The following is a 21836-nucleotide window of genomic DNA, read 5'->3' as shown; positions in this document are numbered from 1 at the left end:
ATCAGATTGATTATATTCATTGCAGTCAAAGATGGAGAAGCTCTATACAGTTAGCAAAAATAAGACCAGGAGCTGACTGTGGTTCATATTATGAACTCCTTGTTGCAAAATTCAGACTTAAATTGAAGAAAGTAGGGAAACCACTAGGCCTTTCAGGTATGACCTAAATCAAATCCCTTACATTATACAGTGGAAGTGACAAATAGATTCAAGGGATTAGAACTGATAGATAAAGTGCCTGAAGATCTATGGACAGAACTTCATAACATTGGACAGGAGGCCGTGATCAAAACCGTCGCCAAGAAGAAGAAGTGCAAAAAGGCAAAATGGTTGTCTGAGGAAGCCTTACAAATAGCTATGAAAAGAAGAGAAGCAAAAGACAAAGGAGAAAAGAAAAGATAAATCCATTTTAATGCAGAATTCTAAAGAACAGTGAGCAGAGATAAGAAAATCTTCCTAAGTGATCAAAGCAAAGAAATAGAGGAAAACAATACAGTGGGAAAGACTAGAGATCTCTTCAAGAAAATTAGAGATACCAAGGGAACATTTCATGTAAAGATAGATATAATGAAGGACAGAAACTGTATGGACCTAAGAGAAGCAGAAGATATTAAGAAGAGGTGGCAAATACACAGAAGAACTATACAAAAAAGATCTTAATGACCCAGATAACCACAATGGTGTGATCACTCACCTAGAGCCAGAGATGGAGCACAAAGTCAAGTGGGCCTTACGAAGCATCCCCATGAACAAAGTTAGTGGAGGTGACAGAATTCCAGCTGAGCTATGTCTATTCCTAAAAGATGATGCTGTGAAAGTGAGGTACTCAATATGCCAGCAAATTTGGAAAACTCAGCAGTGGCCACAGAACTGGAAAAGGTCTGTTTTCAGTCCAATCCCAAAGAAAGGCAATGACAAAGAATGTTCAAACTATAGCACAATTGTACTCTTTTCACACACTAGCAAAGTAATGTTCAAGATTCTCCAAGCTAGACTTCAATAGTACATGCACAGAGAACTTCCAAATGTTCAACCTGGATTTAGAAAAGGCAGAGGAACTGGAGATCAAATTGCCAAGGTCTGTTGGATCCTATAAAAAGCAAAAGAACTCCAGAAAAACATTTGCTTCTGCTTCATTGACTATGGTAAAGCTTTTGACTGTGTGGATCACAACAAACTGTGGAAAATTCTTAAAGAGATGGGAATACCAGCCCACCTTATCTGCCTCCTGAGAAATCTGTATGCAGGTCAAGAAGCAAGTGTTAGAACCAGATATGGAACAATGGACTAGTTCCAAATTGGGAAAAGAGTATACAAGGCTATATATTGTCACCTTGCTTATTTAACTTATATGTAGAGTATATCATGCAAAATCCTGAACTGGATGAAGCACAAGCCAGAATCAAGATTGCTAGGAGAAATATCAATAACCTCAGATATACAGATGACACCACCCTTATGGTAGAAAGCGAAGTGGAACTAAAGAGCCTCTTGATGAAAGTGAAAGAGGAGACTGAAAAAGCTGGCTTAAAACTCAACATTCAAAAAACTAAGATCATGGCATCCGGCTCCACCACTTTATGGCAAATAGATGGGGAAACAATGGAAATAGTGACACACTTTACTTTCTTGGGCTCCAAAATTACTGCAGATGGTGACTACGGTCATGAAATTAAAAGACGCTTGCTCCTTGGAAGAAACACTGTGACAAATCTAGACAGCATATTAAAAAGCAGAGACATTACTTTGCCGACAAATGTCCATCTAGTCAAAGCTATGGTTTTTCCTGTAGTCATTTATGGGTGTCAGACTTGCACCAAAGTGAAAGCTGAGCACCAAGCCTTGATGTTTTTGAACTGTGGTGTTGGAGGAGACTCTTGAAAGTCCCTTGGACTGCAAGGAGATCGATCCAGTCAATCCTAAAGGAAATCAGTCCTGAATACTCATCGGAAGGACTGATGCTAAAGCTGAAGCTCCAATACTTTGGCCACTTGATGCTAAGAACTGACTCACTGGAAAAGACCCTAAAGCTGGGGAAAGACTGAAGGCAGGAGGAGAACAGGATGACAGAGATGAGATGGTTGGATGGATGACTCAGTGTGCATGAGTTTGAACCATTTCTGGGTGTTGGTGATGGACAGGGAAGCCTGGCGTGCTGCAGTCTATGTGGTCTCAAAGAGTCGAACATGACTGAGTGACTGAACTGAACTTTCTTCTTGAGCTCCATGATAGGGAGCCCAAAAGCAGCTTACTTTTATATGTTAAAGCCAACAGTGCAACTTCAATGTAGAACTCAGATGAATTCTCTTCTTCTATCATAATATACACACATAGGCTTTGATTTTCTTTGATACGCCATACAAAATTACACATGATGTTCTTATATGTGGTCTACAGAACATCATAGACAATCTACTGTATTGGAGCAGGACCCTATGGGGCCATCCTGGGACAGGCCTTCTCCCATAATCTGCTTTAGCTCCTCTCTGAAGTACTTAGACAACAGTATTTGATGCAAATCTCCTGAACTGTTTTGCAGATGTGAAAACCCCCTACCAAAAGGAATATGTTAACTACCTGATGGGTGAGCACAAAGCCCCAGGCTTCCTAGAGCCTAAGGACTGATAATCTTAACCCCTGTGACACCACCCTGTTCCCTCATCATCAGTCAACCAGAGAAATGTGCACAATCTGATCATGCACCCGTGACCTCTTTCTCCCTCACCTGGCTATTAAAAAATGCTTTACCAAAACCCATGGGAGAATTCAAGGCTTTTTAGCGCAGGAGCCACCTCAGCTCCTTGTATGGCCTTGAAATAAACTTTTGTCCACTCCACACTCCCATGTTTCGGGCTTGGTTGGCCTCACTGTGTTGTCTGGCACACGACTTGTGTTAACAAAACTGTTGACCTCAGACTGAGACTTGAACCCATGTGCTGGGTCTCAAACCCAGCCAATACGCGGGTTGAGACTCAAACCCACATGACCAGGACTTGAACCCAGCCAAGACCCACAGTGCCTGGTTTTAGGACCTAATGGACCTCAGGTTCTTGATGTCTCATCACAGAAGGTACTCAGTGACAGATAAAGTGGATTTATTCAGATTCAAAGAAAAGCACACCCCACAGACAGAGTGTGGACCATTGCAGAGGGCCAGTCTGGCAACCTCAAAATGTGGCATGGTTAGCTTTTATGGGCTGGGTAATTTCGGGCTAACGAGTGGGAGGATTATTCCTATTACTTTGTCTAAGGGGTGGAGATTTTCAAGAGTTGGGACACTGCCAATTTTTGGTCTTTTGATGGTGTCTTGGAACTATCATGGGCTTTGCTTGTGGCTCAGCTGGTAAAGAATCTGCCTGTAATGTGGGAGACCTGGGTTCAATCCCTGGGTTGGGAAGATCCCCTGGAGAAGGGAAAGGCTACCCATTCCAGTATTCTGGCCTGGAGAATTCCATGGATTGTATAGTCCATGGGATCACAAAGAGTCAGACACAACTGACTGACTTTCACTCACTGAAACTGTCATGGTGCTTCTGGGTGTGTCATATACCTTGCTGATGGAGGATCAAGACAAGTTGACTTGTCTTCCGTCTTGGACTCACTTGATTCTAATCAGTTTATGTTGTGTTATTGGGCTATACTATTCTTTCAAAAGTTGAGCCCTGCTCAATGTTTTGTTGTTGTTGTTGTCTGACTCCTTGTGACCCCATGGACTGCAGCATGCCTGGCTTCCCTGTCCATCTCCATCTCCCAGAGCTTGCTCAAACTCATGTTCATTGAGTCAGTGATGCCATCCATCCATCTCATCCTCTGTTGTCCCCTTCTCCTGCCTTCAATCTTTCCCAGCATCAGGATATTTTCCAAAGAGTCAGCTCTTCACATCAAGTGGCCAAAGTACTGGAGCTTCAGTTTGGGCACCAGTCTTTCTAATGAATATTCAGGGTTGATTTCCTTTAGGATTGACTGGTTTGATCTTCTTGCAGTCCAAGGGATTCTCAAGAGTCTTCTCCAACACCATAGTTCGAAAGCATCAATTCTTCAGTGTTCAGCCTTCTTTATGACTACTGGAAAAAAAACATAGCTTAATACTACTAGAATAACACCATATTGATCCTGGTGAGCAAAATGCTACATGTATCCTAGATCAACTAGTAATTCATTATCAGAATATAAAAGAGATTTCATGCAGCTGTCCTGCAACAGCTTTTGAGATCCAAATGTGTATATCTCTTCCCAAGTATGGATTCTGAAATGCACTTTGATAATTTGAAATAAGCCATGGTGATGATGCTGAGTAGGGCCCTGTGGGACTCCTGGGCATAGAGGCCTTTTTGTTCCCCATCCTTGCAGGCAACACTCTAGCCTCCATGACCTTCTCTGAGTTCCAAAGGGCAGAACAGTCACTAATCAAAGGAGAAGCAGCAAAGAAACCATCTAAGGCAAGGTAAAGTGACCAGAGAAACACATCAAGATTAGGAGACAACCTAAGACCCTGAACACACCATAAGCTTGTCAGCAACCCCACCCTTTCAAAATTTTGCAGAAAAGAAATGAAGATTATGACTGCCTTGATCCTTATCACATATCTCAGGTAGGGGAAGCACACTGACCGAAACCGCCCATCCTGGTCAGGCACCATAGTAACCATTTGCATGAGTTATTTTAGGACAGGAGGTCCTAGTGGCAGAGCAATTCTCCCAGGTTCCCTTATGCTACTGCTCCAGGGTGCTCCTTACCAATAAAACCTCTTCCTTTGTCAGCATGTAGGGCTGACATGCTTGGAAAAGAATTGTCCAAGTGTTAGACAAGAGCCCACTCTCAGGCCCTGAAGGGGTCCCTCTTCCTGCAACACTCCTGCCTGACTCTATAACCTCTCCCTATTCCCCAGGAAGGAGGGCACAGTTTTTGAGGTGCTAGCACCCTTAGCCTGGCAAATTAATGAAGCCATTCTTTCCTTCTCCTCCATAACTCTCTGTATTTCAGTTTGGCATTGGTGCACAGAGAGCCAAATTTTGGCAATAGTGGAAGTAGTTCTATGAAAGAATTTACATATCTAAAAAAGAGTACTTTTTTTTTCTTTGCTAGAGAGCTAATTGTTAAACATTTCAGTTCAGTTCAGTTCAGTTCAGTTCAGCCGCTCAGTCGTGTCTGACTCTTTGTGACCCCAAGGTCTGCCACATGCCAGGCCTGCCTGCTCATCACCAACTCTAAGAATTTACTCGTTGAGTTGGTGATGTCATCCAGCCATCTCATCCTGTTGTCCCTTTCTCCTCCCATCCTCAATCTTTCCCAGCATCAGGGTCTTTTCCAATGAGTCAGTTCTTCACATCAGGTGGCCAAAGTATTGGAGATTCAACTTCAGCATCAGTCCTCCCAATGAATATGCAGGACTGATCTCCTTCAGAATGGACTGGTTGGATCTGCTTGCAGTCCAAGGGACTCTCAAGAGCCTTCTCCAGCACCACAGTTCAAAAGCATCAATTCTTCGGTGCTCAACTTTCTTTATAGTCCAACTCTCTCATCCATTCATGACTACTGGAAAAACCATAGCTTTGACTAGACAGACCTTTGTTGGCAAGGTAATGTCTCTGTTTTTTAACATGCTGTCTAGGTTGGTCATAACTTTTCTTCCAAGGAGTAAGCGTCTTTTAATTTCATGGCTGAAGTCAATGACTGCAGTGATTTTGGAGCCCCCAAAATAGTCTGTCACTGTTTCCACTGTTTCCCCATCTATTTGCCATGAAGTGGTGGGACCAGATTCCATGAGCTTAGTTTTCTGAGAGTTGAGTTTTAAGCCAATTTTTTCACTCTCCTCTTTCACTTTCATCAAGAGACTCTTTAGTTCTTCTTTGCTTTCTGCGATAAGGGTGGTGCCATCTGCATATCTGAGGTTATTGATGTTTCTCCCGACAATCTTGATTCCAGCTTGTGCTTCATCCAGTCCAGCATTTCTCATGATGTAATCTGCATAGAAGTTAAATAAGCAGGGTGACAATATGCAGCCTTGACCTACTCCTTTTCCTATTTGGAACCAGTCTGTTGTTCCATGTCCAGTTCTAACTGTTAAACATTTACCAACACACTACCGGAGAAACTCTATAGATATTGAGGGGTCTGGATGACAACTGTCTGTGATGTTCTTGGATATTTAAGATAAAAAGAAAGATTTTACATTGTATTATACTTCCTGACACTAACTAAGACAACAGCTTTAGGTCTTTTGAGATTTCAGAAGTAGCATAGAATATACTTGATAATAATATCCCAACTCATTTATTATTATCAGTTGTGAATAGTTGCTAGCTGTGAGTGGATCCCAGTGGAAAGGGATCTGAAGCAAGTTCAAAACTGCATCCATAATCTACATGTTACTGTGTTACTAAGTCATGAAAACATGGGTTATTTCAGAAAATCATCAAGCAGTGGAGATCATCTATCAGGACAGAACTAACGACATTCTAAAAAACATAAGAAAATTACATGAACAGGCAGTTTCACAAACAGACACGTCCATTACCTCAGCCAAACAGGATACAAATACTATCTTTCAGAAAAGTATGGAAAGGGTAATTTAACTTATTTGCATATCTATTATTCTGAAGAAGGGAATGGCAACCTGCTCCAGTATTCTTGCCTGGAGAATGCCCATGGGCAGAGGAGCCTGGTTGGCTACAGTCCATGGGGTCGCAAAGAGTCAGACAACTGAAAGACTAACACTACTGTATCGATCATTTCACTCCCCCACACCTTCCCCCACCTCCAATGCTGGTCAAAGTCGAATTTCATGACAAGAGGAGCTAATATCCCTGATTTCAGGTGTATTACCTGGTCGTTCTCCAGCAATTGCAGAAGTCAATTTCTGGAGGAGGGAATGGCAAACCACTCCAGTATTCTTGCCTTGAGAACCCTAAGAACAGTATGGAAAGGCAAAAAGATAAGACATTGGAAGATGAGCCTCCTAGTTCAGAAGGTGTCCAATATGCTACTGAGGAAGAGTGGAGAACTAGCTCCAGAAAGAATGAAGAGGCTGGCTGAGCCAACGTGGAAACAACACCCTGCTGTGGATGTGTCTGGTGGTGAAACTAAAGTCCAATGCTGTAAACAACAATATTGCACAAGAACTTGGAATGTTAGGTCCCTGAATAAAGGTAAATTGGACATGGTCAAGCAGGAGATGGCAGGATTAAACATCAACATCTTAGAAAATCAGTGAACTAAAATGAATGGAAATGGGCAAATTTAATTCAGATGATCATTATATCTACTACTGTGGGCAAGAATCCCTTAGATGAAATGCAGCAGCCCTTGTAGTCAACAGAAGAGTCTGAAATGCAGTTCTTGAGTACAATCTCAAAAATGACAGAATGATCTTGGTTCATTTCCAAGGTAAACCATTCAATATCACAGTAATCCAAGTTTATGCCCCCAACCACTGATGCCGTGGAAGCTGAAGTTGACCTGTTCTATGAAGACCTTCAAGACCTTCTAGAAGTAACACCAAAAAAGATGTCCATTTCATCATATGGGATTGGAATGCAAAAGTAGGAAGTCGAGAGATACCTGGAGTAACAGGCACGTTTGACTTTGGAGTACATCTGTAAGTAGTGGGAGAATAATGAGACTTTGGGCTTCAGTCTCAAATGGGTGGAAGACCAAGGGCACATGGGTTAGTTGTCCTGGTAGCATCTGCTGGAGCAAGGGAACAGACCAGGAGGCAGGTAAGGATAAAGGGATCTGACATCCACCATGACTGAGCTATGCCCAGCGTACATACATTTACAAAAACTGATAGTCTCACACAAAATTTAAATATATAGCTAAATTTTGCTTACTTGAAACAAAATACTACTGTCAAATACTTATATCAAGTACTTTTCTAAGTGATTTACATATATTAAGTAATTTACTCTGCATCAAACCTGTGTCATGGACACTGTTGACTTAGAAGCTTAAAAGAAAAGAATCTACATAAGAAAATCATGAAAAATAGAGGTGAATTATAATTTTTAAGCAAAGTGGCATGCATGGCAGAAAACAATAAATGTGGAAAGAAGTCACACTATAATATAAGCAAGTATGTATATTGCAAAGGCATAAGGATTAAAAACATATGCCAGCAATGGAGCAATAATATTATATACCTAGTGAAAATGAGCCCAAATCCAGTCTATATATGTCTAAACAGTAACAATCAAGTAGCAACAAATCAAAATGAAAAATTATATTCAATACAAATAACACCCTCATATAGTCTGATGACAGAGAATGCTAAGGCTTTAATACAGAAGGAGAAAAGTAATTCACCACAGAGCATCATATAATCTTTCAGACTATCATGTCATTTCCTTCTCGTGGACAGGCTTATGGGAATGAAAGCAGATGATGAAAAGCTGTACCGAAGACAGAAGAAGGAGCCTAAGCTATGCGTGTTATAATTGCTTTCTAAAAGGAATTTTTAAGTCTTTCCTTACCACTAGTGCTTTCAAATGATTTATAGAGCAATGAGATTATCTAGTTTGAAGGACTGGTAGAATTCCTTTGTGAAACCATTTGAGCCTGGCACTTACACGATAGTTCCTTAATCATTTTCTTGATTAGGGAATTGCCCTGTTGAAGCTGTCTAACTCGACTAGGGTTACTTTTGTTAATGTGTATTTCCCTAAGAAATTATCCATTTCATTGAGGTCTTCAAATTTATTTTAATTGAAAATATACAAACTTATTTAAATTTAAATTTCTTATGTTTCAGTAGTCATCTCTACTTATTATTTCTTATTTTGAATGTTTATGCCTTCTTCTGTTTTTTCCTCATCAATTGAACAGCTAATGGTAGGTTTGTTTTAATACCATATATTCATCATGAATGAAAAATTTACTGTATTTGCCCTATGACAATTTTTTGCTGCTTTAATCTAAAAATTCATGAATACCTATCAGGAAATTTATGAATATGCTTCACTGCTTAATGGTTCAAAGGAGGAAAAAAATATGAATTAAAGAAATCTCAAATTTTATAAAATAAATCACCATCCATTTGTGATTTTAAAACAAATAAAATTCTTAGCAAAATATCAATAGAAGAGATATTTCTATTAACTGAAAAATACTACAATATATTAATATTAGGCAATATAACTATTTTCATTTACCTGAAAATGTTAGCTAATATTCTGCTGGCTCAGATGATAAAGAATCTGCCTGCCAATGCAGGAGACGTGGGTTCAATCCCCAGGTTGAGGAGATCCCCTGAAATAGGAAGTGGCAACCCACTCCAGTATTTATGCCTGGAGAATCCCATGGACATGGGAGCCTAGTGGGCTACAGTCCATGGGATTGCAAGGAGGTGGACACGACTGAGCAACTAACACTTTCACTTTCAGGACTGCTTTTATTTACCTGAAAATGTTAGCTAATATTAAAAGTGAGTGAAAGTCGTTCAATCCTGTCCACCTCTTTGCTGTAGAGTCCATGAAATTCTCCAGACCAGAATACTGGAGTGGGTAGCCTTTCCCTTCTCCAGCAGATCTTCCAGACCCAGGAATTGAACCAGGGTCTCCTGAATTGCAGGCAGATTCTTTACCAACTGAGCTATGAGGGAAGCCCTTAGCTAATATAGATTAGAGAAAAATAAGAGATAAAATATTTAATCAATGGCAAAATTATTAAAGTCTCACAAAGCAAATCAGTGATTCTAAAAATTTGGTGCAACAGTCTCCCTTCCTGGGGGAAAACTGTCATATAATTGTTAAAGTTAAAAAAATTTTGCAAGAAATATATTTTATACCTTTAAAATTCAGTTATTATCTACATATAATGTACAGACAATATTACAAAGACATATTTCTCCTTTTTTTTAATAAAAAAAAGGAGATTATCACATCAGAAAAAAAAGGAAATTAATACAAGCTATCAGTCAGTTCAGTTGCTCAGTCGTGTCCGACTCTTTGCGACTCCATGAACTGCAGCACGCCAGGCCTCCCTGTCCATCACCAGCTCCCAGAGTTGACTCATACTCACGTCCATCGAGTCGGTGATGCCATCCAGCCATCTCATCCTCTGTCATCCCCTTCTCCTCCTGACCTCAATTCCTCATAGCATCAGAGTCTTTTCCAATAAGTCAACTCTTCACATAAGGTGGCTAAAGTACTGGAGTTTCAGCTTCAGCATCATTCCTTCCAAAGAATACCCAGGACTGATGTCCTTTAGGATGGACTGGTTGGATCTCCTTGCAGTCCAAGGGACTCGCAAGAGTCGTCTCCAACACCACAATTCAAAAGCATCAATTCTTCGGCGCTCAGCTTTCTTCACAGTCCAACTCTCACATCCATACATGACTACTGGAAAAACCATAGCCTTGACTAGACGGACCTTTGTAGGCAAAGTAATGTCTCTGCTTTTCAATATGCTCTCTAGGTTGGTCATAACTTTCCTTCCAAGGAGTAAGCGTCTTTTAATTTCATGGCTGCAATCACCATCTGCAGTGATTTTGGAGTCCAAAAAAATAAAGTCTGCCACTGTTTCCACTGTTTCCCCATCTATTTCCCATGAAATGATGGGACCAGATGCCATGATCTTCATTTTCTGAATGTTGAGCTTTAAGCCAACTTTTTCACTCTCTTCTTTCACTTTCATCAAGAGGCTTTTGAGTTCCTTTTCACTTTCTGCCATAAGGGTGGTGTCATCTGCATATCTGACGTTATTGATATTTCTCCTGGCAATCTTGATTCCAGCTGTGCTTCTTCAGCCCAGCATTTCTCACGATGGACTCTTCATATAAGTTAAATAAGCAGGGTGACAATATATAGCCTTGACGTACTCCTTTTCCTATTTGGAACCAGTCTGTTGTTCCATGTCCAGTTCTAATTGTTGCTTCCTAACCTGCATATAGGTTTCTCAAGAGGCAGGTCAGGGGGTCTGGTATTCCCATCTCTTTCAGAATTTTCCACAGTTAATTGTGATCCACACAGTCAAAGGCTTTGGCATAGTCAATAAAGCAGAAATAGATGTTTTTCTGGAACTCTCTTGTTTTTTCCATGATCCAGCGGATGTTGGCAATTTGATCTCTGGTTCCTCTGCCTTTTCTAAAACCAGCTTGAACATTGGGAAGTTCACAGTTCACGTATTGCTGAAGCCTGGCTTGGAGAATTTTGAGCATTACTTTACTAGCATGTGAGATGAGTCCAATTATGTAGTAGTTTGAGCATTCTTTGGCATTGCCTTTCTTTGGGATTGGAATGAAAATGGACCTTTTCCAGTCCTGTGGCCAGTGCTGAGTTTTCCAAATGTGCTAGCATATTGAGTGCAGCACTTTCACAGCATCATCTTTTAGGAATGAAATAGTTCAAATGAAATAGCTCAACTGTAATCCCATCACGTCCACTAGCTTTGTTCGTAGTGATGCTTTCTAAGGTCCACTTGACTTCACATTCCAGAATGTCTGGCTCTAGGTGAGTGATCACACCATCGTGATTATCTTGGTCATGAAGATCTTTTTTGTACAGTTCTTCTGTGTATTCTTGCCTCCTCTTCTTAATATCTTCTGCTTCTGTTAGGTCCATACCATTTCTGTCCTTTATTGAGCCCTTCTTTGCATGAAATGTTCCCTTGCTATCTCTAATTTTCTTGAAGAGATCTCTAGTCTTTCCCATTCTGTTGTTTTTCTCTGTTTCTTTGCATTGATCACTGAGGAAGGCTTTCTTATCTCTCCTTGCTATTCTTTGGAACTCTGCATTCAAATGGGTATATCTTTCCTTTTCTCCTTTGCTTTTTGCTTCCCTTCTTTTCACAGCTATTTGTAAGGCCTCCCCAGTCATTGTGCTTTTTTGCATTTCTTTGCCATGGGGATGGTCTTGATCCCTGTCTCCTATACAATGTCACAAACCTCCCTCTATAGTTCCTCAGGCACTCTGTGTATCAGATCTAGTCCCTTAAATCTATTTCTCACTTCCACTGTATAATCATAAGGGATTTGACTGAGGTCATACCTGAATGGTCTAGTGGTTTTCCCTACTTTCTTCAATTTAAGTCTGAATTTGGCAATAAGGAGTTCATGATCTGAGCCACAGTCAGCTCCCGGTCTTCTTTTTGCTGACTGTATAGAGCTTCTCCATCTCTGGCTGCAAAGAATATAATCAACCTGATTTCGGTGTTTACCATCTGGTGATGTCCATGTGTAGAGTCTTCTCTTGTGTTGTTGGAAGAGGGTGTTTGCTATGACTAGTGTGTTCTCTTGGCAAAACTCTATTAGCCTTTGCCTTGCTTCATTCCATATTCCAAGGCCAAATTTGCCTGTTACCCCAGGTGTTTCTTAACTTCCTCCTACTTTTGCATTCCAGTCCCCTATAATGAAAAGGACATCTTTTGGGGGTGTTAGTTCTAAAAGATCTTGTAGGTCTTCATAGAACCGTTCAACTTCAGCTTCTTCAGCATTACTGGTTGGGGCATAGGCAATTCAATCAATTTAATTCAATTAAATTGTACTTAAAGTTAAAAAAAATAACTTGGAAAATTAAGGAATCCTCTATAACTAAGAGCTAGTATGATACTAGAATCTTTCACATTAACATTAGAATATTGCTGTCAATAGTATTAAGTTCTTCATTTGAAACATCTGGTCAAAAAAAATTTTTTTCAAAGAATGTTGTAGCAACGAAAAGAAAGAATCTATGTTTTTGTGTTGTTTTGTTTATGCAAATCTATATCTGAATGATTTCATCTAGAAAATCCAAGCAATGATTTGGAAAATTATAAAAATTAAAATTGATGATTTCAGTAAAGTGGATCAAGATCAGGGTTGGTAAACAATTCTCTGCAGGCCAAATCAGCTTACTGACCATATTTGTAAATAAAGTTTTCTTAGAACATAACCATGCCCATTCCTTTAGGTGTCATCTATGACTGCTTTTACAGGCAGAGTTAGAGTACTTGTGCCAGAGACTCTATGGCCTTCCAAAGTCTAAGATATTAATATTTAGCCCTTTATAGAAACATTTGATAATGCTGATGAAGATAAATATTTGATAATCAAAAATTTTAACCAGCAATTAATAGTTCCAGAAAGAGATAACAAAGAAAGATACAGGGAGGGCGATTTCTTGGACCTGAATCCTATGGGTTTTCAGATTATATATAAAGACTGTCTGATTACTCCATAGAAAGAAAAACAGTAAGCCAGGCAAGATCATAATGATACTTCAGACCTATATTCAGATCTTTTTTTCAGAGAAGGAAAAAGGTTACATATAAAATTTTCAGGGTATTTCAACCTACAGGTATTCAGGGTATTTCTAGAAGATCAACCTAGAAAATTAAAAGTCAATGAAATAATTCCAGCCTACAATTTAAAGTCAAGTCATGATTACACATATGAGGTCTTTAAATGCTTTACTCTTGATCTCTTAGAAAATACTCCACCTAAATTAGGAAGTAAATACCAAAATGGAACACATGAGATCCAATAGAGAAGTCAGAGGAAGAAAATTCTCAGGATGATGAAAAAATGGTAATATTCAAAGCCATATGTGCAGTGGGTTTTGTGAATAAACAGGTCAGATGGGAGCAAGGGAAACAGAGAGATCCAGGAAGGACATATCAAGGGAAAAATAGTAAAACTTATAGATGTATATTAAGTATTAGATCATATTGAAAATAATTTTACAGTTCTTTGAAAGCATTTGGGTGCTGAGTTAGTGTTAAGTATATAGCAAAAAGCAAATGAAGTGAGTGAGGTAACTCCAAGATAAAGAAAAACTCATACAAGAAATGAAGTGTTAGTGTCTTTAGCATAGAAATGAAGTGTGAAAGTTCTGACAATGACTCAACTGAGAGCAATATTTTCAAAACCATAAAAATGTAAACACTGAAATCTGACTTAACCAGGAAGTTGGATATTAGTATTTTAGGCGAATGGCTATAGAAGTGGAGTCCCAAAGGGAAGAACTCTACGAGGTAAATCCTCTTCTATAATGTAAGTCCATAAGTAAAGTTTAACAATGAAAAATAGACATGGTTCTGTAAACTACATTAGTCAGAAATGTGGAGACAATTTTTGAAAAGGAAGATGGAGGGCAAAGGGAAGTGATAATGGGTGATGGAAAAAAGGGGGGCATTGTTATCACTAGCTGGGTACTACTATTAGAGATTTAGAAACAGAACAGAATTTGTCAATTATGATTCAGTAAAGCTGGAGAAAAGTAATATAAAATGAAATAAATAAAACCCAAACAAAGTATTGCTTAAGAATGCATGTTCTATATTTAAAAGGCCTATGTATAAACTGAACTTGGGCAAATATTAACTGCAACTTTGAGTGACTAAATCTGCCTCAATTTTTTTCCTTTTTAATATAGGTATAATAAAAGTAACTACACAAGAGACATAATAGACAGTATATGAGCTATTACAGGTAAGACTTTTATTTTAAAAACAGATTTTATTTTGCTAAAATAGCAATTATGATTTTAAAATAATAGGTATAAATGAGAAAACAGTATCTTTACAGTAGATCTACAAAAGAATAATCTGTATTAGTAATATCTAAGACCTATACAGTGTTAACAAACTGAAAGAGAGAAAAATTTTGAAAAATCCTGAATATGAAATCAGTCTATATAAAATTGCTATTAATTCTAATAATAAAGCTATGTTTTCTGGTTGTTGAATCAGACTATTTTATTTGAAGACAACTGTATACAACATTTATGAAAAAGGTGAATAGAATAATTTTCATAAAATTTTATAGACATTTAGAAGACTACTGGCCCTTAGAAATTTTTTCCTAGGAAGAAAATCTTAAACATAAAAGAAAAAGGTTCTATGAACATCAACAATTTAGGTAATTTTAGAAATGTTTCTAAGAACCTAGTTTTTTTCAATTTGGTCTCTTACAGATTTCATAATTTATTATGTTATAATATTTACCATTGCATATTCACAACTCTTTTATAGATGTCAGATATCATTCCCATTATACCAATAAAATTTGTAAATTAACCAATAACTATAATTCCTGGTTATTAACAAATATTACTATCCTTTTGATGAGATGGGGAGAACTGCTTTAAAAATGTATATACATAATCTAAAAGCTTGGTCCAGAGATAAACACTTAAAACTGTGTGAAATAGTCCTGAACTCAAAGGAAAGTAAAATAGTTCAAAGATTTTTCCTTTCTCTAAATAGAATAATTATTTTGAATACAGACTGACCTCATGGCAACCATTAACTTTCACTAAAAACTGAAGAATTTAACCACCCAGTGTGTGACATCAACAGGATTTCTAGTCTCAAAGTAGTTTGCCTAACTATACCCAGAAATACCACACCTGCACTTAAGAAAATGTCCTAGCATCATGGGAAAAAAGTCAAAGATCATGCGATCGCTGCTGGTTCAATCCTGCACTCATTACTATTATATGCACATCCAGTTAGTAATGATCCCCTCCCTGGCTTAACTGCAAAAGCATCCCCTTTTTCCAAGACACATTTTAGGATTTTCTAGAAAAAATGATGTAAAATTCCACACTTTCTCCTGACTAGCTAATCTTTTAAAAGGGACAGTATCAACCCACTTATATGGCATTGTAAAAGCATTTTCAAAACTTTTTCTTTCAAAACAGTTTCAGAGAACAAAAACAGTTGCATACTAGGGATAACTGAATAGCTCCCTACCAGAGACAAGAGAATCGGAGAAGGCAATGGCAAACCACTCCAGTGTTCTTGCCTGGAGAATCCCAGGGATGGGGGAGCCTGGTGGGCTGCCATCTGGGGTCGCACAGAGTCAGACACGACTAAAGCGACTTAGCAGCAGCAGCAGCAGCAGCAGCAGAGACAAGAGAGTAACTGGACATAAAACAAGCTTCTTAGATAAAACTTAGCAGAAATGTATATACAGTTAATTGCTGGGGTGGACAAAATACGGTGGGACAATCTTGACTGGCCAGACACAAAATGGGGCAGCAGACATCTCACAGGTGGTGGAGATAGCATATCAGAATGATTACCAGCCAATGACTCAGTGGGTAAATATTCGCCTGCAATGTAAGAGACACAGGAGACGTGGGTTTGATCCCTATGTCCAGAAGATCCCCTGGGGAAGGAAATAGCAATTCACTCCAGTGTTCTTGTCTGGAGATTCTCATGGACAGAGAAGCCAGGCTATAGTCCAAAGGGTCGCAAAGAGTCAGACACGACTGAGCAATTAAGCACACACCAGACCAGCCTGGAGCCCTGCTGAATGGATTTGAATTCCAGCTCTGCGTCTTACTAGCCATGTACTGAACAACAGATCTATCCATTGTGTGCCTTAGTTTAATCATCTGTATAATAGACATAACCCTAACACCAACTTCTTAGGACTGCAGCAAAGAATAAATTGACTCCTGCCTCTATTTAGATCATAGCAAACATCGTCTTCCAACAAAACAAGAGAAGGATCTACACATTGATATCACCAGATGGTCAACACTGAAATCAGATTCTTTGCAGCCAAAGGTGGAGAAGCTCTATACAGTCAGCAAAAAGAAGACCGGGAGCTGGCTGTGGCTCAGATCATGAACTCCTTAATGCCAAATTCAGACTTAAATTGAAGAAAGTAGGGAAAACCACTAGACCATTCAGGTATGATCTAAATCAAATCCCTTATGATTATACAGTAGAAGTGAGAAATAGATTTAAGGGACTAGATCTGATAGAGTGCCTGAGGAACTATGGATGGAGGTTCGTGACATTGTACAGGAGACAGGGATCAAGACCATCCCCATGGCAAAGAAATGCAAAAAAGCACAATGGCTGTCTGGGGAGGCCTTATAAATAGCTGTGAAAAGAAAGCAAAAAGCAAAGGAGAAAAGGAAAGATATACCCATTTGAATGCAGAGTTCCAAAGAATAGCAAGGAGAGATAAGAAAGCCTTCCTCAGCAATCAATGCAAAGAAATAGAGGAAAACAACAGAATGGGAAAGAATAGAGATCTCTTCAAGAAAATTAGAGATATTAAGGGAACATTTCATGCAAAGATGGGTTCAATAAAAGACAGAAATGGTACGGACCTAACAGAAGCAGAAGATATTAAGAAGAGGTGGCAAGAATACACAGAAAAACTATACAAAAAAGATCTTCACGACCCAAATAATCACGATGGTGTGATCACTCACCTAGAGCCAGACATCCTGGAATGTGAAATCAAGTGGCCTGAGGGAGCATCACTAAGAACAAAGCTAGTGGAGGTGATGGAATTCTAGTTGAGCTATTTCAAATCCTAAAAGATGATGCTGTAAAAGTGCTTCACTCAATATGCCAGCAAATTTGGAAAACTCAGCAGTGGCCACAGGAGTGGAAAAGGTCACTTTTCATTCCAATCCCAAAGAAAAGCAATGCCAAAGAATGCTCAAAATACCACACAATTGCACTCATCTCACACACTAGTAAAGTAATGCTCAAAATTCTCCAAGCCAGGTTTCAGCAATATCTGAACTATGAACTTCCAGATGTTCAAGCTGGTTTTAGAAAAGGCAGAGGAACCAGAGATCAAATTACCAACATCCACTGGATCATGGAAAAAGCAAGAGAGTTCCAGAAAAACATCTATTTCTGCTTTATTGACTATGCCAAAGCCTTTGACTGTGTGGATCACAATAAACTGTGGAAAATTCTGAAAGAGATGGGAATACCAGACCACCTGACCTGCCTCTTGAGAAACCTGTATGCAGGTCAGGAAGCAATAGTTAGACCTGGACATGGAACAACAGACTGGTCAAGGCTGTATATTGTCACCCTACTTATTTAACTTATATGCAGACTACATCATGAGAAACGCTGGGCTGGATGAAGCACAAGTTGGAATTAAGACTGCCGGGAGAAATATCAATAACCTCAGATATGCAGATGACACCACTGTCAACTACAAATTGGCACTTACCAAGAGCACTGCCAGTGACTGAACAACAAATGCATTTGACACTTGTCTCTATGGAGACTGAATTCCATGCTGCTATGGCTGTTGTCCTTCAACTGTCCCTGAGGGAGTTCACGGTGGAGTGAGGCACACTGTGCTCCCCGGGAATCTGGTGGGACAGGATTAATATAGTTGGATGTTTTTAGGAACAGATTTTATGATCTCAATCCTTGCATCTCCTCATATCTAGAGAAGCACTAAATCCCTTCATGGTGACATCAGACCCTCATGACTAACAAAAAACCTTTTGTAAATTGAGTGCTTCATGGTATCGAACTCCCCCCTTCACCAAAATGTTAGATATTGACTTTCCCCTACTGCCGCTTTGGAGCAGTCTCTCAGAGCTATCTGAGACACTGCCTCCCGGGCTGCAGTTCTCATTTTGCCCCAAATAAAACTTAACTTGCAACTCTCAAGTTGTACATCTTTTTTAGTTGACACCACCTTTATGGCAGAAAGGGAAGAAGAACTAAAGAGCCTCTTGATGAAAGTGAAAGAGGAGAGTGAAAAAGTTGGCTTAAAGCTCAACATTCAGAAAACTAAGATCCTGGCATCTGATCCCATCACTTCATTGGAAATAGATGAGGAAACAGTGGAAACAGTGTCAGACTTTATTTTGGGGGGCTCAAAAATCACTGCAGATGGTGACTGCATCTTGTGACTGCATCTGGCTGGTGACTGCAGCCATGAAATTAAAAGATGCTTACTGCTTGGAAGAAAAGTTATGATCAACCTAGACAGCATATTAAAAAGTAGAGACTTTAAAGTAGTGCCAACAAAGGTCCGTCTAGTCAAGGCTATGGTTTTTCCAGTGGTCATGTATGGATGTGAGAGTTGGACTACAAAGAAAGCTGAGCGCAGAAAAACTGATGCTTTTGAACTATGGTGTTGGAGAAGACTCTTGAAAGTCCCTTGGACTGCAAGGAGATCCAACCAGTCCATCCTAAAGGAGATCAGTCCTGAATATTCATTGGAAGCACTGATGCTGAAGCTGAAACTCCAGTACTTTGGCCACCTGATGCAAAGAACTGATTCATCCGAAAAGACCCTGATGCTGGGAAAGACTGAAGGCAGGAGGAAAAGGGGATGACAGAGGATGAGATGGCTGGATGGCATCACCGACTCAATGGACATGAGTTTGAGTGAACTCTGGGAGTTGGTGATGGACAGGGAGGCCTGGAGTGCTGCAGTCCACAGGGTCACAAAGAGTCGGACACAACTAGTTACTGAATTGACTTGCTGACTGTGTTTAGAGTAAGAGTAGCTGGTAGAAAGAACATCCACATGGTCGACCAAAGGTATAATTTTCTTGTTCCTCAATTTGCTCCCGGTCTGTATCCGATTATTTCTTTTACCCTAGATTTGCTGCCCTGTGGCCTTTTTAGAGATTATTTCACATCTGTGTGAAATACTTCATATAAAAATTCAGGCAGAAAATTCATGTGAAAATTGACCTCCCTCAAACAAAGATTAACTGGTAAATGATTGCCAAGCACTTGGAACCCCTTAAGTGTTCCAAAAACGTTGCTTGTTAACTCTCCTCATCCTGAGAAGGGCCAGCTGATGACAATCCTAGGCTGAAGTATCTCATGTCATATAAATAGTGAATACAAAGTTTTTGTCAAATTTCCAATTTGCAAGCGGCCAGAGGGCACACTAAGAAGACAGTCACAGAAGAGCATTGCATTCTGCACCTGGCATGAGATTAGTGGCTGCTTCAGGGAGATGTTATTTCCAGCATTTGGTTTTCAATTTGACTTATTTTTTCACATTTTTCACATCTGACTATTTAAGGGAGCCTCACATAGCAATCTTCTTGTCATATAAGAAGATCATATGGTGAAAGACAATATTATCTGAGAAAAATCTGGACTGAGACTATGGAAAAAAATTAATATTTTTTGTGTGTTTAGTAAGTCTTGCAGATGACATCACATTGACAATTTTTATTGTCTTATAATCCTTTAGGAGAGATACTTAATGGTCCCAATGGTATCTTCAGCAGAAGTACACAGTGAAATCTGAAAGCAAGCTGTTTCATGGTATTGTGAATTGCACAGGAGAACCATCGAGAGATAAATATTCATAAGTCATTAACAAATTCCAGATAAGTTCATGATTATTCATCATAAGAGCACATGTACTCAATTTTATATGAATTATTCATTGGCTTTGTTTATGAACATCTTTAACTGATTAATGGTAAATCTTGATGAATATTCCTGAATTGTTCAAACCAAAGCACAGATCATAATGAATGAAGTCATGCATTGCTTTTCAGGAGTGTGAGATGAATAGCTGATACTGGGAAAAAAAATAAGAAATTTCAATGGTTTTGCAAATATGTCTGGTTTGGAAATCTTAGGGCTTAGCTTTTGATTAGTAACACATTGACAATCAACATCCTACTCTTTAAGCTATGAGTTTTGGCTTCAGACTCAGAAAAGGTGATGCAATATGGTGCCAGGAAACATGCCTCAAGCACTTTAGACTTTCTTTGGTCCAGTTTTCTGAAACCAGGCCTCAGCTTTTCAATAGGTAGATCATCTGTTTAAGTAGCTTCTTCAACTATGACATTTAATTCTAATTTATCCAATAATATTAATTTTATTTGTGTTTTACTGTGGCATGAATGCTAAGTTGCTTCAGTCACGTCTGACTTTGTGCAACCCTGTGGACTGCAGCCCTCTAGGCTCCTCTGTCCCTGGGATTCTCCAGGCAAGAATATTGGTCTGGGTTGCCATACCCTCTTCCAGGGGATCTTCCCCACTCAGGAATAGAACCCAGTCTCCTGCATTGCAGGCAAGTTCTTTACCATCTGAGCCACCAGGGAAGTCCTTTACTCGTGTAGTAACTATAGAAATTACTATGAGTTATACCCTCCTAACAGATCTTTAAGTGTATAATGCAGAACTGTTAATTCTAGGCATGATAACATACAGCAGATCTCTAGAATGTATTCAGCATGCATTACTGAAACTTCACACCCACTGCTTAGAAGCTCCCCATTTCCCCTTCTCTCCTAGCCCTGGCAACCACTATTCTCCTCCCTACTTGTATTAGTTTAACTATTCTGGATATCTCATATAAGTGAATTCATGCCATATATATCCTCCTGTGGCTGGCTTATTTCACTTAGTATAATGTTTTTACAATTCATCCATGTTTTTGCACATTGCACAATTTTCTTATTTTTTAAGGCTGAGTAATAGTCCATTGTATTTTTATATCACATATCCACTGACGGATATTCAGGTTGGTTTCCATATCTGGCTACTGTGACTAGTATTGCAATATGGAAATGCTACTATCTCTTCGAGACCCTAATTTCAATTATTTAAATAAATACCCAGAAGTGGGATTGCTAAATCATGAGGCAGTTTTGTTTTTCATCTATTGAGGATCCCCATACTATTTCCCAAAGTGGCATCACCATTTTTGCATTTCATCCAAAAGTTTACAAGGGTTGCAATTTCTCCACATCCTGGACAATACTCATCTTTTCCTTTTAATATCCATCCTAACAGGTATGAAGTGATACCTCATTGTAGCTATAATCTGTATTTATCTAATGGTTAATGATGTTTAATGCCTTTTCAAAAACCTGTTGACCATCTGTATGGCTTCTTTGGAGAAATGTTTATTCATGTCCTCAGTTCATTTTTAATGCTATTGGTAGTTGTTTCAATCTATTCATTGTTTCTTTTTCTCTGAAGAGTTTTAGTTTGACTGAAAGACATAATATTGTTCAGTTCAGTTCAGTTGCTCAGTTGTGTCCGACTCTGCGACCCCATGAATTGCAGCACACCTGGCCTCCCTGTCCATCACCAACTCCCGGAGTTCACTCAGACTCACGTCCATCGAATCAGTGATGCCATCCAGCCAT

The 21836-nt window shown here is 39.2% G+C and overlaps 1 long non-coding RNA gene across 1 annotated transcript; it reads left to right on the top strand.

Moving 5' to 3' along the window:
* Positions 1–7514: 7514 nt before the first annotated feature.
* LOC113891906 lies at positions 7515–20604 on the top strand. Its single transcript, XR_003510903.1, has 3 exons — positions 7515–7597; positions 14349–14404; positions 19919–20604. It is a non-coding gene; the product is annotated as an uncharacterized LOC113891906 (long non-coding RNA).
* Positions 20605–21836: the final 1232 nt, after the last annotated feature.

The sequence above is a fragment of the Bos indicus x Bos taurus genome, chromosome 4 (assembly GCF_003369695.1).
Source record: "Bos indicus x Bos taurus breed Angus x Brahman F1 hybrid chromosome 4, Bos_hybrid_MaternalHap_v2.0, whole genome shotgun sequence".
Lineage (NCBI taxonomy): Eukaryota > Metazoa > Chordata > Mammalia > Artiodactyla > Bovidae > Bos > Bos indicus x Bos taurus.
The sequence above is the reverse complement of the archived record's forward strand: the minus strand, read 5'-3'. Positions and strand labels throughout refer to the sequence as shown.